Genomic DNA, 19,471 nt, shown 5'->3' on the forward strand with positions numbered 1-19,471 from the left:
AAATAAATTCGCTCTATGCACACACAAATCATAAGGCTTATTCAAATAACGCATACGCACATACTGCAACCTCCTCACCACGGTTCTACGAGACAGGCGTATGGCTTCCACTTCCCCTACTTGCTGTGGACAGAGTTCATCTGCCAATATAATTAAACATCGCTTGATGAATTCACCTTCGTTGAATGTTTTCAATTCCTTTGCAATTTCTTGGCAAATTTTGTAGCTAATTCTCATAGCCGATTCACCATGTGCGTTATTGTCATCCTGTTAATATATGATATATGATATACGATACGATATGATATACGATACAATATATGATATGACCATAAATTAATACAACTTAAAAAACATGTTTCTCACGTACATTAGATTAGATTATCTATTCGATATTTATATTGCATTATAAGTTATTATAGTACATTTAGTAATATATAATTTTAAATTATACTATACTATGATATATCATAATACTTGTATAATTTAAAATTATATATTACTAAATGTATAATAACTTATAATGCAATGCAAATATCAAATAGACACTCTAATATAATGTACCTGAGAAACATTTTCTTTAAGTTGTATTAATTTATGGCGTTCATTACCAACATATTTGTCATATTCAGTAGCATGTTGTAAAGAATAATGTCGTTGGATATTGAACTTCTTAATCAGTTGGAGTGTTTTATGCCAAATTAAACACTTTGCTAATCCACTGCTCTCTACCAAAAAGAACTCCTCCCATGATACATTAAAAGCATTGGGAGTAGCGGGCCGCTTTAGTGTATGAGCGGAAGCTCCGTCTTCAAAGTTTGTCTCGTACTGCAGAGTCACCACTGCACGGACACTGAATGACGTACAGTATGCTTACGTCACAACGCTCGCAAGATGCGCTCTTTAAAGCACACAGCGCTCATTTCTCAGAATCACGTAACGTGCTCACCCCTGCCCTAGATCATATGTGTAACAGATAAGTCGGTCTTATAGGCTTTGACGTTAACAACTTTTGTCAGGTTTACTACGCTGCCATCTAGTTGTTACATAAGGAGTCACGTCATAATTCCCATTTGAATTGCATTAGCGACTGTACTGCCATCTCGTGTTCGTTTACGGCGGACGGGTGGCGATCCTGGCGGTTGTTCTCTTCAAAGTGCTGCTGATTTTAACATAGCGATGAGTTATCTGTTACATATATGATCTAGGACAAAACTAATACCTTCTAAATTAAAATTAGCTAATACACTTTTATGCAAAAGATCGTTTTTTTTTAATTAATAACAACAACAAAAAAGTTAAGAAATGTCTTCCCAGAACTAATTTCAACAAATTTAGTGTCAATAACCGACTGCAACGCACTGCAGTGGAATAAATATATAAAATATTAACCTGTATAGAGGAATAATGAACGTACTAACGGTTAACAGTAATATAAATCAAGAATGAGCCTGATTATAAAATGCAAAAAGCCATGCACTTGACAAAAACGTAGTTCTCTGGATAACAGACAGGGCTGGAAAAACCTACCAGTTGAAGCTGATTGTGAAGATATAAATGGAGATGTTTATGATAATAATTCTGTTGCTGGTGGTGGTGGTAGTGGTAGTGGTAGTGATCAAAATCCTGCAATATTATAATCCTGCAGCAATGACAATAATTGCAATACTGGTGGAGATGATTCTAGTGATGCCGATGATCACGATAAAATGTTTTACCACGATAAAACTGCTGCTGACTACTATCAGACTGCTGTTGATAACCATGATGAAAGTGTTGTTCACGACCGCGATGAAAGTGCTGTTGACGACCGCGATAAAAGTGCTGTTCACGACCACGATAAAGGTGCTGTTGACGACCACGATGAAAGTGCTTTTGACGATCACGATAAAGTGTTTTACTTGGTTATTAACGACGTTATATCAACTACTGGGTTATTTAGCGTCGTTGGAATTAGTCATAGCGAGATGATATTTGTAGAGATAGGGCCGAGAATTTGCCATAAATTACCTGATATTCGCCTTACGGTTGGGAAAACCTCGGAGAAACCTAACCAGATAATCAGCCTAAGCGGGAATGGAACCCACGCCCGAACGCAACTCTGAATCAGTAGGCAAGCGCCTGAGCTCTGCCGGTGGCTTATAAACGAGCCGATGACGATCACGATAACAGTGCTGTTCATGACCACGATCATGGTGCTGTTGATCATGATAAAAGTACCGTTGACGGTCACGATAAAAGTGCTGTTGACGACCACGATAAAAGTGCTGTTGACCACGATTAAAGTGCGCTTGACGGTCACAATAAAAGTACCGTTGACGGTCACGATAAAAGTATTGTTGACTACGATAAAATTAACGTTGACGGTCACGATAAAAGTGCTCTTGACCACGATAAAAGTGCCATTGACGGTCACGATAAAGTGCTGCTGACACGATAAAAGTACCACTGACAGTCATGATAAAAGTGCTGATGACGACCACGATAAAATTCTGTTCACGACCACGATAAAAGTGCTGTTGACCACTATAAAAGTACCGTCGACAGTCACGATAAAACTGCTGTTAATGATCATGATAAAAGAGCTCCTGACGATCACAATGAAAGTACTGCTTACGATCACGATAAAAGAGCTCCTGACGATCACGATAACCGTGCTCCTTATGACCACGATAAAGTACTGCTGACGATCATGATAATGGTGCTGCCAAGGATGAACGATAGTAGGTACTGCTGCCGATTATCACGATCATAGTCCCATAATCACACTATCGGTATTCTGTTTCTACGAATATAAGAACATATAAATTGTTACTTAATTTTTTGGCGTCAGATTCTAGAATTAACAATGAATTATGATTTTAGTAAAATGAGATGATTAGTGAAACGTGCATTTCCAGAACGTTGTAAGTGCCAATTTGTAAAGTTTACAGTAGGAACAAAAATAGTGTTATACAGTACATACGACGTAGTAACTTGCACAACCTGAAAGTGCACTACTTTATTACTTGGAGCAGCACTTTCTTCATAACCTTTCGTAATATTGTCAAACAGGTCACCTACAACCTTCAGTTATTGAGTGTTTCTTTGAAGTTATTTCGGTACTTAAAGTCACACGTTATTATAACACCTCAGTGTTAAGAAAAAAAGAAACAGTAATTTTTACTTTGCTGTAACTTATAAAATATATTAATTTATGTGAAATAAATATTTTGTTTTTCTTTTGTGCTTGAAATGCGTCTTGTAAAATCAGTTACGAATTTCGTGTCGTTTCATATATACGTTAAATTCGCGTTCTGTACATAATTTATGTACACAATTAAAAATATTCCCAATTTAGAGTGGCATGTATCTGAAGGACAAACAGTTTCAATGAACACCGACAGCCTTATTTATTTATTCAGATATACCTGTACATAAAAGGGAAGTCTATGCTTTGCTGAGGAAGTATGTCTCTAGGCCAGTTTGACAGAAATGAGAAACATTTCTCTCTGCAAACATCGCTCTGCGAAAGCACGCAATGCTGTTAATAAAACGTGCACAGCATTCATTAGTACTACTGTGTTTGAACATAATAAAATGTCTAATAAAAGTGAGATGAGGATCTGTTAAAAGAAATAATCTACAAAAACACAAATTAAACTTCTGAGACCATCCTTACAATCGATACACACATATTTACATACTGTAACTGTATTGAAATATACTTTTAAACTAATTATGTGTGTATCCCAGTGAGGACAAAAAATGGAATTTCTTCGTAATCTTACCATAATTCAGCGTTTCTCAAAGTGTTGGTCGCGAGCCTCAGGAGGGTCGTGTACGGGGTTGACAGAGGTCGCGAGATGATTTACAAATAAGTTTAGTTTTTTTTTTTTATTTTAGCGTCTGAATGAGATGAAGGTGATAATGCCGGTGAAATGAGTCCCGGGTGCAGCACCGAAAGTTACCCAGCATTTGCTCATTGGGTTGAGGGAAAACCCCGGAAAAAACCTCAACCAGGTAATTTGCCCCGACCGGGAATCGAACCCGGGCCACCTGGTTTCGCGGCCAGACGCGCTGACCGTTACTCCACAGGTGTGGACAATAAGTTTAGTCAAAAAGTTTCTAATATACATTTATTTTGTATTTAGAAACATAAATGTACACAATATTGAACATGAAGTTAAAAAATGTTTCAGTAGTTATAAAATAAATAATAATTAATGCGATTAATGTGCCTGTTTTGCAGAAAGTAGCTTCTCAGATCTGGACTCAGCATTCCATACACACAGTGATATCATCTTAAAGTTCAGGGAAATGTCTCACTTTTGCTTTGATGGTGAACATAGACGAGAAACTTATTTTGCATAAATACAAGGATGCAAAATATTTTTAAAATGTAAGAATTGCGTATTTTTGCATGCTCGAGGTCTCCTTGCATTCGTTTGATTCAAAATTGGTCTACGCTCTGTGAAAAAAAAAAGTATAATTTAAACATTCCATTTCTAGGTACAGTCGACCTGGTTGGCGAGTTGGTATAGCGCTGGCCTTCTATGAACAAGGTTGCGGGTTCGATCCCGGGCCAAGTCGATGGCATTTAAGTGTGCTTAAATGCGACAGCCTCATGTCAGTAGATTTACTGGCATATAAAAGAACTCCTGCGGGACAAAATTCCGGCACATCCGGCGACGCTGATATAACCTCTGCAGTTGCGAGCGTCGTTAAATAAAACATAACATTAACATCTAGGTATGTATTTAAATGAGATTTTCCTTCACAGTTTATTAAATTCGAAGCAGTTGAGCGCAAAACGGATTCACCATCTTTGTGATAGTCGTAATTGTTTTGAGTCTGTTCCAGAATGCACTCAAAAAGTTGTTGATTACATTGTGGAAACAGCTGCAGTCCTTTCATAAAAATGGACTGAACGCGTTTTGAATAATAGTTTTCAAGGCCAAGATGTTAATATTATAACAGCCATGGATAAAATTAACGAGTTAACAAAGAAACTTTACTTTTGGTCACTATCATTTGACAAAGATATATTTGATTCATTCCAGTGTATTAAAGAACTCATGGAAAATTTCGCTAAATATGATAGAATCATTGCCTTAACAGACAAGTTCTTTTTTACATGTCCACAGAAGATGATTCTTTCTCTATTAAAGCTTCCTGTGCTATTGCTATCCTACTTTTGACTTCCTGTCAACAGCTCTGTTTACTTACGGTCTTACTAATAAACCATGTATAGTTTCTATACGAGACTTATGCAGAGTTGAGAAAGAAAACGTTACTAATAAACCATGCATAAGCGATGGATGTATAAACAGTCTGTAACTATACAATGGGAATTGCTTTGCAGTAGTTGTATACACGAAACCCCTTGTTTAAGCGTTGTATATAGAGAAAAAATGGCCGCCCCTCTAACAAGCTGTTCATATCGACTGTCATTTTATGATGATGGTTGCCTTGTAACCACAGAAGAACAAGCAAAAGAGCACAGAATAATTAGAATAATATTGCTGTACTTTGTACTCTTTGACCAAAATATTGTGGTAATCGACCAGAGCCAGTTTTACTATCGATACTTAACACGGCACACTGGAGCGCTCTACCGGATACAATAGAGAACCTCAGATATTCTATTACCTTCCGTAATGAAGTAATGACGAAACTATGACGTAGTTGTGTAACAGTTATACTGGGTGTTCATTTCAAAGTGTGTCATGACGTCACTGTTGTTGGGTCACCGATTTGAAGCGAGTTTCAGCTTATATGTTAGAGAAGTTGCCTATTATTTAAGGCGTTCTTCAATCTGAACTTGCGAACGTGTACGGTATAACTTGAACATCGTAGCAACAGATGGCGGTCTGTACGGTCTGTGTGCTACCATAACCTCTTTCGAACTGCGTTTTGTGCCGGCAAGTCGTACGCAGGGTATTTGTTATCATGGGTTGCGTACGGTAACATTCCACAACACAAATCAAATGCTCCGTGTCCATGTTGACCGTCGAAGTTAATGTCAACAAATATGTAAGTAATCGTCTTAACCCTCTCCCCATATCCCGACAGTACGTATTTCCAAACAGTTCACATTCCTGCCACTACAGGCGTTACCTACGTATCGGTACGTACTCTTCAGAATGAACGCCGTACTTCTACCTCATAGGTTATACACCTCTACGGAAGTGTAGGAAGATTGAATTCTCTAGGCTCATCGGCTAGCCACATGACGGCATACAGCGAGCCATGACACATTTTGAACTGAACACCCAGTACTGTTATACACGACGTATGTAGTGATTATTAGTAAGGAATTTACACACGACTTATAAACGAGCTACTCACTGTATAAGTATAATATATAATACAGTTAAAAGTCTGTATTTTTTTTAATTGGGTTATTTAGCGTCTGAATGAAATGAAGGTGATAATGCCGGTGAAATGAGTCCGGGGTCCAGCACCGAAAATTACCCAGCATTTGTTCGTATTGGGTTGAGGGAAAACCCCGGAAAAAACCTCAACCAGGTAACTTGCCCCGACCGGGATTCGAACCCGGGCCACCTGGTTTCGCGGCCAGACGCGCTGACCGTTACTCCACAGGTGTGGACTAAAAGTCTATATATAGAGTTTTTATTAGTAAGACTGTTACAGTACAGCCAAAGTATTTGAAGCTGTTCACTTGTTCTACTGACTCATTTCGAATTCGCGCGCTTATCTTCTTTATTTTCCTTCCGATTGCCATGTTTGCATTTACCTTTCCCCCATACTGCTCACATCCGTCATTTAGCTCCAGTAGTATATTCCTTAGTATCATCTCCTCTTCTACTAACAACGTAATATCATCACCAAATCTTATACATTGTATGTCTTCTTCCTACTATCACCCCTCCCATGTTCTGAAAACAGTTTCTCACTAAATCCTCCAAGTACAAGTACATGTTGAGTAAGCTCCTAGTTGATAAAGAGCATACTTGTACTCATTTCCCTATTCCACTCCCTGTAACATCTCTTCTTCTATCCTGAGTTTGACTAGTTGTTTCATATAAAGATGAACACCTCAATAATCTCACAGTCTACTATATACAGTCACGAAGCTTGAGTTTTGAGGGTGCTAGAAACAATATACTGTGATGGTACTATTTTGCATTGCCTGTAATGAGGCGATATTAGCGATCCTAGTGGTGAGCAACTATCTAATGTTTACATATTTACTACGTACTTAGCTTCGCGACTGTATATACTAGACTGTGATAGTCTGCTGTTTTTTCAATCCACACCAACTTTCTTCAGTATTCCCGTAAGTTTATTCCAATTCACTCTCTGAGAAGCCTTTTCTAAATCCAGAAATACTACATATATATTATTTTTTCTCTCCGTCTCTGTCTCTCTCTCTCTTTCTAGGTAGCTTTGCAGATATTTTTCAGCAGACGAATTGCATCTCATACCTTTCTCCCTTCTGGCCCTAAACTGCTCGTCTTTCAACTCTTCTTCTTTCTTAGGATATAAACGTTGAGTCAGTATATTTGCAGGAGAATCTTCGCCTATTACTCGTATACTACATGATTAAAACTTCTATTAAAATATTCGTGAGGAGATTTAACCTTATGGTTATCTTTATATTACAAAATTGAAAAGCATAATAAATTTCCTCATGTACTGATGAAATCAGTGAGATCGTGTAGAACGAATTTAGTTGGGAAAATTTTAGAAGAAAACTTTTACGTACCTCCTAAAACGAACAAGAAATCTGAGAAAACTAGAAGGGATAGTGACAACAATTATGGGATAATTGAACAAAGTCGTGAAACAAAAGAATACTTTTGGTCTATTGACACATTTTCAAATCCAATTTTAACAAGACATTGCTCTATTGTAAAACGTGGTGGGAATTTATGATGTAGATGATTATGAAAGAGAGCAGAAAATATTAACATAATATACAATGGATGTTAAAGTGATCATAGGGAGATTCAGGTTTTCATGTGCGACATTTCGATTAATTTAAATATATAATACATTTTGTAACTTAATATAAATATCTCAAACCACAAAGGAGTAGAAATGTGTAATAACGTATATAGTTCTAATTTTCTCTCCAGAGCACAGATAGTTTGAGGAGAGGAGGGGCTTACAGAAACACAAGGCACGGTAGAATCGTTACAACTGTGATTGTTGTTTCTTCTGTCTTGGGAACTTGCAGCTGCCTCGCCCTGTATCAAAGAGGCACAGGAAGATCTCTTTGCTGTCAAGAGAAAATATTGATCAAGTGATCTCCCGTCTAGAAACTGAGACCGCGATTCTGTTAGACATGTCCTACTTAGCTGCATGTTGGAACATTTAGTAACTGCTATTTTACAGTTCAAAACTTCAGTACACTGATTTTATTTTAATTGTAAATTTAATATTAATTATAAGTATTAAGTATATTAAGTATATAAATTATAATTATGTAATGTCTATTCTTATAAATATCATTAAGAATTCTCTTCAAATATTACATCATAATCTCTATTTCAATTAATCCACTTATATATTTGCCTTCAACAATTAACTTTCTTTTTTCTTTAACTTTTCAAATAACATTATTTTGTACAGGTTTATTGTATTCAGGACTCAAATTCTTTGAGCTGATGTCTTTAATGAATAAATAACATTTAATTTGTATTCTTGTTGTAATTCCCTGGTAAAGGGAAAGAGAAGGCCTGATGACCTTATCTGTACCGGGCTAAATGAATGAATATTAATACTGAAACATGTATCAAATTGGTAGCTCATTTAGGCATAATATTACAGTACACTCAAAATGTAGGAAATAATGATTTAACAATTTTATAAAAAGGTTCACAGACACAATTTCATCATCATCAGCAGCAGCAGCAGCAGCAGCAGTAGTGGTACTGGTAGTGGTAGTGGTAGTTTCACAACCATACTGAACACAACAAAATAAGGTGCTTAAGAAAATATTTAGACTAAGAGTGATAAAGATACAGAAAAATGGAGAAAGTTACACAATACAGAACTGCACGCATTGTATTCTTGACCTCACATAATTAGGAATATTACATCCAGATGTTTGAGATGAGCATGGCATGTAGCACTTATGGACGATTTCAGAAATGCATATACGTAGGCCTAGTGTTAGTTGGGAGACCGGAGGGAAAAAGACCTGTAGGGAGACCGAGATGTAGATGGGAGAATAATATAAAAATGGATTTAAGGGAGGTAGTATAATATGCTATCATATTATGATGATAGGGACTGGATTAGTCTTGTTCTGGATAGGGACCGATGGCGGTCTTATGTGAGGGCGGCGATGAACCTCCGGTTTCCTTAAAACCCATTTGTAAGTAAGTAAATAGTAGCAATAGTAATAGCAGTACCAGTAGTAGTAACAGCGGCAGTTGCAGTTGGCAGTTGTAGTAGCAGCAGCAGCAGTGATGGCATTCGTAATAGCAGCAGTGTGCTTTTCGTTTAATATTACAATGTAGCAAGCAGTTAATTGTTCTAGGTGGCCATTGTCCTAGGTAGCCATGAGCAAACTGAAAACTGTTGTTTTCTTGAACACTTCTAGAATTAAAGTAAAAGTATAAATAAAGGCCCCACCGTGAAAGAATTACAGACACTGATTAAAAATAACATAGTGCCAGTAAATAATAATTAGGCCTACATAGAAAAAAATGGTATAGTCTAGCTCTATATTCCAACTATTAATGTATTAAACGCAATGTGCACGATATAAAATATAACACAACCAAAAATTTGTATATAAATATAGGCCCTACTATGAAAGAATTACAGACACTTGTTAAAAATATCGTAATGATAACTTAAAGTAGATCTAGGCCTATTTGTTTAATGTTCTGTATTTCATGCAAACGTCATTAAATAACATTATCTAATTTTAATTAATTGCAATGAGGTTATTAATATGCATCCAGTGTACACAATATGATATATTATCGTAATTTCTCTCGTGCTCGGTGCTTTTCTTCTGGAGGAAAAGTGGTGAATCTCTGTGTAGAATATATTATGGCGGAAGGGAGATGATTACTTTCCAGCACATGAACATTTCCTCGTTTTTAAGCTCCTTTTCGTCGAACTTCAAAACTTTCAAAACGTAAGCGGAATTCAAAGAAGAACGATATCAAAAGCGTAATTCATTATTAATACGTTTCCTATTTCTACGATAAAAACTACAAAAAAGTGTCAATCTGGCGCGATCTGCCAGAAAAAAAACTGATCGTGTTCAAAAACTAGCTATATTAGTACAGTTTTCTTTCCATAATATCCCATTTTGCAAATCAAGTAGGCCTAAGTATTCGATTGATATTTAATATTTATTAATTAATATAGGCCTGTATAGTCTACATAGTAAAGATAACGTTCAACACGATGCACCATATGGACATAAAATATGCATGCATCTTAATTGAACTTTCGTTTTCAACTTGATACTTTCAATATTCTCCCCAGATTGCATGCTTAAAAGAATGGAAAGTTGAACAGAGTAGACACACATTTATGCTTTCTAGCTATGTGGCTGCCGTAATGAAGTCCTCCGTGATGTCGGGGTAAATGCCACTAGTTTATTTTTTCATAGTCGAGTTACACAAACAATTAAAAATTGTGTTGGGGGAGCGAGGTTTTAAACATACAGGGTGATTCACGAGGATTTACCGTCCCTTACAGAGCTTATTTCCGAAGACATTCTGACCAAAATATGTCACATAAACATTTGTCCTAATCTCAATATTTTAAAAGTAACATTAAATTGAAGTTGTGAGTAAAATACCATTTTTCATTATTTTTACGGGTAAAATATATTACAAATAGAGAATGAACTACGCAGAAGTGTCATTTCTTTAATTGACTAGTGTTCTGAAACTAAAATGTGTTTGTAATTGCTTCGTACAGATTTTATTTTTCAATTTTTAACTAAAAATGACATAATTCTTACGCATTTATCACAAAAATTGTTACAGACTTTAGTAACTTGATTCTTTACAGTTTAATCATGCATCGTAATGTACCGTTTTAAAGAATTTACAAGAGTGGCGTGATTTGTAAAAATTGCTGTGATAAATGCGTAAGAAAATATACTTTGTAGTTAAAAATTAAAAAAAAAAATCTGTATGAAGCAACTATGGAATTCACAACACATTTTTAGCTTCAGTACACTATTAATATTTGAGAAGAAGAATTCGCTCCGTCGCCGGGGATCGAACCCGGGTCCTTGGATTTACGTACTAAGCGCTCTGACCACTGCGCTACGCCAAATTCAATCCACAGCACCGGATCGAACCCTCCTCCTACAGTAGTATTTCCCTTTTGTGGCCTGACTCCAAGTTGGATATATACGTTGACGTTTATATTTCAAGTCAACTGCCATTATACAGGGACATCATTTTATTTTTACTTCAATTTTTATTGTACCTGCGTTTCTAAATGTACTTGACTCCCACCCCTTTCACTAATGTCCTTGCTAACGCCAATCACACAAACTTACGGTCGCTGTTGCTAGCAGTGAAATAAACAGTACAGGTTACAGTGTGTTTCAGAAATATGTTGCATTTTCTATAGAAGAAAATGTTTATATTATTGAAGTTTATTTTCACACAAGTATAGTGTGTAGCATAACTGAATTTATCTGTGTGGACTGAGCACAAGTGAAGATTAGAGTTACCGAAAGTACAGTACCCTATAATATGGTGAGGTACTTAACAGCATTATTTAAACAAGAGTTTTGTTTTACTATTTCTAGGTATGAAGGACCATGATGGAAACTGGAATTACAATATAACCGAATGTGAACAACAGTTTTTTTTTTCCTTCACAATTTCCTGATTATATCATTACGGAATATTTTCGTAGAAATGTCATTAATCTGGTAGATAAATTTAGAGCAACAGAGTGTACAGAAAGGAAGAAAAGTGTAAGATGGCCAACAAAGGTTACAGAAGATGCTGTAGAAGATGCTAGAGAAAGAATGCAGCGAGGTCGTAATAAGTCGGTCAAGAAGTTGGCTGTAGAAATTGGGGTTTCTTACGGAAGTGCTCACAAAATTTTCAGGAATAAATTAGGTTAGTAATATGCTGAATAAAGTAGACATTACATAATGTATATAACCGCCTGAAGACTTGAGTTTGTGAAAAATATTGTTACTATTCTACTGTTTTTTGATAAAATACTGTAAAGTAATGACCAAACTGAAACTCGTAATACTATATTTCCCTGTAACATAAATGGATACACTACTTTTCTCTCCTCCTATAGCTAGTAAAATGATTTGTTTACATATTGCACTAGCAACTCCAAACTCCTGTAATGGAAGGGGGGTTACAGTGTTTCCGAGTACAGCCAGGTTAATGTTAGTAAAAATAAAGTGATGTCCCTGTACAAGGAGCGCACTCAGCTGAGTGACTAATGGCCGGGATTCCGCAGTAAATTGCACAGCAATATGTGTAGAAACATGCACTGCTAGTTACACAAATTTACTAAACATGTTATAGTGACAATTAATATTTGTTATAGTGAAAATTAATTTGTTATAGTGACAATTAATATTTGACGAAGATATCGATGTGATTTACATCTGACAAGATGCAGAAACTGTCTAAGTTTATGCACCAATGGTTTAAAAACAGTTGCATGTTCATGTGCATGCGCACTAACTTTTATCGTGGAAACAAGTCTGGCGCCATTCAGTAGAACATTCCGACATTGAACCATTCTTCTTCGTCGAGGCAACAGTCACAGGGAATGTGTATCTGGACATGTTGCAGAACTTTTGTTGAATAACTCTTCCGAGAATTGGTTTTTCAGCAACATGGGGCTCCACCCCATTACTATGGAGCAGTGCGTGGCTTCTTGAATGCAAACTTTCCCAATAGGTTGATCGGAAGAGAAGAACCCTTGTTTGGCCACCTAGGTCAACCAACTTGACGCCCATTGATCTTCCTCTGTGGCTTTGTGACAAGTGTTGTGTACCAACGTGATACAGTTGACAGTTTGGAAAAACTGAGACAACGCATTATAAATGCAGCTGCGCTAATCACCTCACAAATGTTATGGAACATTTGACAGAAGGTTGAGTACTTTTTAGACGTCTTCAGGGTAGCTCGAGGCGCACACATCGAGTTACACTGATCATTCTGCGAAACGCGGAGAATTTTTACATTAAGTTATATAAAAAGTTATGTTATATAACCATTATTTATACTTTAAGTTAGCACTTATTTCTCGATCCCTCTAAGCGGGACACGGTGTATTTATGGTACAGACTTCGTGATTTGTTCCCTTCATCTAGCAAGAAAATTTACCTGGTATCTAATATTACGCCTAAGCTTAAAAATATGATAACTTAATCATGAAGAGATATCAATAATAACTTAATCTCTGTCAAATGTGATAACAATGCTCTAAATGCTTGATGACTAAAATATTGTATATTACATTAACTCTCATTTTATGTCGGATACTAACTAGGATTGAATTTCTTACAGAAAATTTAATGAAAAGTCAAGCAAAATGAACTTTTAATTCTGTTGACACGACTGTCAGCGATGTTATTTCAGCCATCTGCTGGCAATTGTACAAAAGTTTATACGGACGCAATATTGCCGCAGTACTACATTAAGAAAGTTCATTAAAGCACAGTATTATCGGTTTGCATGACTGTACAGTGCCCTGGGATACATGAGGTAGGGAAGGGTACAGAAAGTAATTCATACAGATTAGTAATTCATTCAGCTGCGGCAATCTCTGTAATTAATGGCGCTGCTGTAGTTGGAAAAAGCTATGACGTGTCGTGTACGAGAGATAGCATTCAGCAGGAGGACAATGTCCGCTGATAAGCGACGGACACATGAGGCTTCGCTTTCACAACACCGCAAAATTTCCCTTTCGTGATTTGAAATTTCCAAGCTAGCAGGAAAAGAAAAAGGAGAGCTTTGATGTTACAAAGGAATTTCTTCGACGGTCTTTGAATGAACAAAATAAAACTGTTACTCAAGGGAATTGTAACTTTTTGACATCCGAGGAAAAAATTCAGATGTTTCTCTGGTTAATGACTTCGTTTTGTGGTTCTATCATGTCACACTATATTTTACAGACACCCGTCATTGTTATTCCATCCCTGTTAGAATCTTGATTCTCTTCTTTGGTCGTCTGTATTTAAAACAGACTTTAGATAGTCTAATAAAACAGCATTCAAAGTTCAGTAAAAAATAAATAAATTTATTTATTGATAAGTACGTAAGTAAATACATAATCATCAGCTCGAAAACCCATGGAGGACAAAAGCATACTAGCCGTCTACTGTTTTCACGTATACAGAGTGATTCACGAGGATTTACCGTCCCTTACGATGCTTATTTCCTATGACATTCTGAGCAAAAAAAAGTCATAGGTTATAAATATTTGTCCTAATCTCAATATTTTTAGAATTACACTAATTTGAAGTTGTTTGTAAAGTACCATTATTCGGAAGTTTTAATGCTAAAAATATTACAGAATGAACTATTCAGGAGTATCATATCTTTAATTAGCTAATATTCCGAAGAAGGATGGATGGAGCGGAGAAAAGTTATCTCCGGCACTGGAACTCAAATTCGGGTTTTCAGCTCTATGTGCTGACGCTTTATCCACTAAGCCACACCGGATTACAGTTCCGATGCCGGAATGAATTCTCTCAGTTTTAGTTCCACCTCTTAGTGGCCAACCCTCATGCACTGTGTCACAGATGTGTGACAGTGGCACAATGTCCAACACACTATGTGCAGAGGTGCACTCATTACGAGTGACAAAGTGGCCGGGATCCGACGGAATGAGCGCTTTCTTAAATCACTAAGGGCCGTATTCATAGACATTTTTAGCGCGGACTTTCGGTGGATGATCAGCATTTTTCGTATTCATAAACCAGTGTTAGCAATAGGATATGATTTGAATTCTGTACAAGTAACCAGTGGATAGCCGGAGCTAGCTTAGTACGCTCGTAGCGCGTGCTGCGAAATGTCTATGAATAGCACCCCAAGTGATTACTTACGCTTATCACTCCACCCATCCTCCATATATAGTAATACAGAATTCCTGTAAGGAAATATCATATTTATTTATTTATTTATTTATTTATTTATTCTGGTGTAGTTAAGGCCATCAGGCCTTCTCTTCCACAACACCAGGAATACAAATACAATAACAAAAATAAAAAGGAAAAAAAAACACTATAAACGAAGTAAAGTCACACAAAAATATACACATGTTGCAGTCACACAAACTTTAACTGAGTGATTAAGTATAATTAATTGTATCCTAATTAACTAACACAAACAAGAAACTTGCGATTTTAATCTGGAGTAAAAAAAAAACACAAATCAACACTTCTAGCAATATCTAAAAAGCATTAAACAAGACAAGATTTTCCAATTTAATTTTGAATTGTGATAAAGTCCGGCAGTCCCTGACATCATTAGGTAGCGAATTCCAGAGACGAGGTATTTCTACAGTGTAGGAGGATGAGTATAGAGACGTTCTATGATGAGGGATAGAAAGAAGTGCTTGATGTCGGTTTCGAAGAGTTGTAAGAAATTGAAAGCGCGATTAGAGATAATTCGGAGTAGAAGTATGCATGATTCTAAATAGAAGAGACAGTTAATGTATTGTTCTTCGTTCCTTCAGACGCACCCATGAAAGTAACTGGAGGGAAGGTGTTATATGGTCAAATTTACGAGTATTGCAGATGAATCGTATGCACACATTATGAACACATTGTAGTCTCTCAGCTAAGAGTGAACTTACATTAGTTAGTAAGGAATCGCAATAATCAAAATGGGGCATTACAAGCGTCTGAATAAGATTCTTTTTTAGACTAAGTGGTAGAAATTCTTTCATATGAAACAAAGAGTGAAGTTGAGAAAATATTTTTTTGCAAGTGTGTGTTACTTGGGTGTTCGCTATCCATAAAAATGCCAAGATTTTTAACTGTTTCACTGTATTTAACAATAATCCCATTCAATGTTATATGTGGTATAGTACCACTATCAAGAGTACTTCGTAGACGATTATGTCCCATTACGATTGCTTGCGATTTCTTGGATTTAACCTTAATCCAAATTTGTGTGACCACAGTGAAATCGAATTTAAGTCTTCGTTTATTTTATTTACTGCGTCACTAGTCTCATCAGGGTGGAAATGCAAATAAATTTGCAGGTCGTCCGCATACATATGGTATCTGCAGTGTTTTATCATTTTAGTCACGTCATTAATATAAATCATAAAGAGTAAAGGTCCGAGAACTGATCCTTGTTGAATTCCAGATTTCACGACACACCACCTTGAAGAATAATCGCATGCAATGACACATTGTTGACGTTCGCGAAGGTAGGATTCAAACCAAGTAACAGAACTTTCAGAAAGATTCAGAAGTCTCAATTTACATAATAGAACGTCCGTGTCAACTGTATCAAATGCCTTACTGAAGTCAAGTAATGTCAGTAATGTTAATTTACGTTCATCTGTGGCTTCACGTATATCCTCATTCACTTTTAGTAGTGCTGTAGTCGTACTATGTCCATTTCTGAACCCGGATTGGTATTCGTCCAGTAAGGCATGTTCGGTTAGATAGTTCATTAGTTGTTTGTGAACAATACGTTCCAGAGCTTTTGATAGGGCAGGTAAGATACTAATTGGACGGAAATCATTTGCACATAATGGGGTTTTAATTTTGGGGATGGGACGGATAAAGGCTTTCTTCCAGAGGTTCGGGTAGGTAGAAGTTATGAGTGAGGCGTTGAATATATGTGTTAATGTCGGCAGTATTATGTCCAATATTTTCTTCAATAATATTATACTAATATTATCCACACCTTCAGCTTTAGAAGTAATACGTTTTATTGCCGCTCTCACATCAGTTTCTGTGACATAAGTGAAGAAAAATATTTCTCTATCCGGAATTGGAGTCATTTGTAATTCGTTAACTGTCTGCTGTTTGTCGACCGTATCCAAGGTTATTGACTGTACAGTTGCAAAATGGTCATTTAGTTCGTCAAGAGAAACTGGCACACTGTCTACCTGAGTCCTGGGATTTCCTAAGCCAATTGTCCGTAAGTTTCTCCACAGTTTGGAAGGGTCAGCTCCCCCCTTCAAGATGTTATGAAAATGTCTCCGTTTTGCGTTTCTAATGGCTTGAGTAGTTCTGTTACGTAAGAGTTTATAATAATTATAAGAGATTTCTGTCTTGTCATGTTTAAACGTTTTGTATGCAGCGTTTCTGTCCGTAATCATACTACGTATGTCAGCAGTCATCCATGGTGCTGGTGTCCTTTTTACGCGTTTAGATTTGATAGGAGCATGCTTGTCATATAAATTTATAATATACTCATTTAGTTTAACAAGTTTCTCGTCCAGTATGTAAGGTCCATATTGAGTCCCAGGGAATCTTTATTGCGTCTTCAAGTAGTTGGGTTTCATCAATACGTTTCATGTCACGATACTTTATGAGTTTAGGTGTGGGCTTGGGACACTTCAAAGAATATACTAGATGAATAATATCGTGGTACGAAATTCCCGAAGCCGCACATTGTCCATGTTTTTGTACTTTGTCTGCATTCTTCGTAATAATTAAGTCTAATAGGGATTCGGAAGATTGGGTATGGTGGGTTGGTTCAAGAGGAAGGACTGCTAGATCAAGAGCCTGGAACATGGTCAATAGATGTCTAGTGTAGTTCGAATCAGAGGCTAACAAATTCGTGTTAAGATCACGTGTTCATAATCTGTGATGAATTCCAACAACGATCTCTCGATCTCTGCAATATCGTTAATCTTCGGGGGTTGGTAAATTACACAAATAAGGCATTTCTGAAAGCTTGTCAAGACTTCTACAAATAGCATTTCAGGTTTTCCGGCATACTCGCCAGGAGATGTGTGTATTATTCTGGGATTGAGATCTGATCTGACATATGCAGCAACGCCGCCTCCTTGTTTATTTAAACGATCATTTCTTACTAGCGTATAACCATCTATGTGTAATGTCGCTGAGGATAATGTAGGTTTGAGCCAAGATTCAGAGATGAGAAGAGCATGCAAATTCTGATTCGAGAATATGGATTGAATTTCGTCAAAGTCTGCAACCAAACTCTGAGCGTTAATATGGGCTACGTGAAGGGATGAAGAGTTCTTGGAAAATGCTGTTGTTAAAATGTTGAATGCTTCAGGGTGAGAGAGAGGGTTCTGGTCAGCAGGTATAGGCGAATGGTGTGAGTGAAGGTCATTGTACAATGTACTTCGGTACTTCACAATAATATGATTATCAACAGTAATCTCACTAGACGTTTTGATTTATCTAGAGAAAATCAAAACTCGAGTGTAATTTAATTGACTTATTACACGATTAGAAGAAAGTATATAAAGATTAGAAGTAACGAAGTACTACAATACAATAAAATATTAATTGGCTTACGAAAATACAACTGTCTTCAAATGTATTATTGCACCATCTCAAGATTACAAATATTACATTAGATGCATGCTAGATGGCAGTAGTGAACAATGCCTTCTCGTCGAGAAATTCTCGATCTATTGTACACGATGGCAATGTTACTAGTCAAGAAGGCTTTTTGATTCAGTTTCATTTTTATTAAAATGCAACATTCCACTTCAATTATCCGCATCCCAGTAATCAACGTCACTTGACAGATGGTTTTCAATAAATCTTAATATTAGACAATCTCTGATACGTGACTATCCATATCATATAGCAGAAGCTATAACATAACCTAACTAATATACACAAGTGTTAGAAAAGTTTTAATTAACGACGATGACATAAAAAATAAACATGAATAATATTAAAAGGAATAATTATTGAATGTACAATTTTCAAATTTGAATGTGGTTGGTGGTTCAATTGATGTTATATTGGACGTGTGCGTAATACAAGTGGAACTCGTTGATTTAGGCCTACATGGTGTATTCAACTTATTCAGAATTTCTGAATGAATAATTTTAAAAGGAATAATTATTTAATGTAAAATTTTCAAATTTGAATGTGGTTGGTGGTTCAATTGATGTCATATTGGACGTGTGCGTAATACAAGTGGAACTCGTTGATTTAGGCCTACATGGTGTATTCAACTTATTCAGGATTTCCGAATGGTGCTCTTCATTTATTTGTAAATCGGATTTCAGAAGATGCATAGGTATGATCAGTGATTTTTATTAATTCTTGTTCTTGAATGCCAATGCGAGTCATATTTCAAACTGCTGTGCATCAACTGGAGTGGTTTGTAATTATATATATATATATATATATATATATATATATATATATATATATATATATATATTGACGTCCAGACCAGCGCAGTTTCAAATGTTGGTAAACAAAGAAACAAATGCTAGGGACGCGATAAAATTGTGCGATAAGCAGCCATGATTGGTTGAAATACGTCCTTTCGTACCGTTTTATTGGTCAAAAGTAGTATGATGTAGT

The sequence above is a fragment of the Periplaneta americana genome, chromosome 11 (assembly GCF_040183065.1).
Source record: "Periplaneta americana isolate PAMFEO1 chromosome 11, P.americana_PAMFEO1_priV1, whole genome shotgun sequence".
Taxonomy (NCBI): Eukaryota; Metazoa; Arthropoda; class Insecta; order Blattodea; family Blattidae; genus Periplaneta; species Periplaneta americana.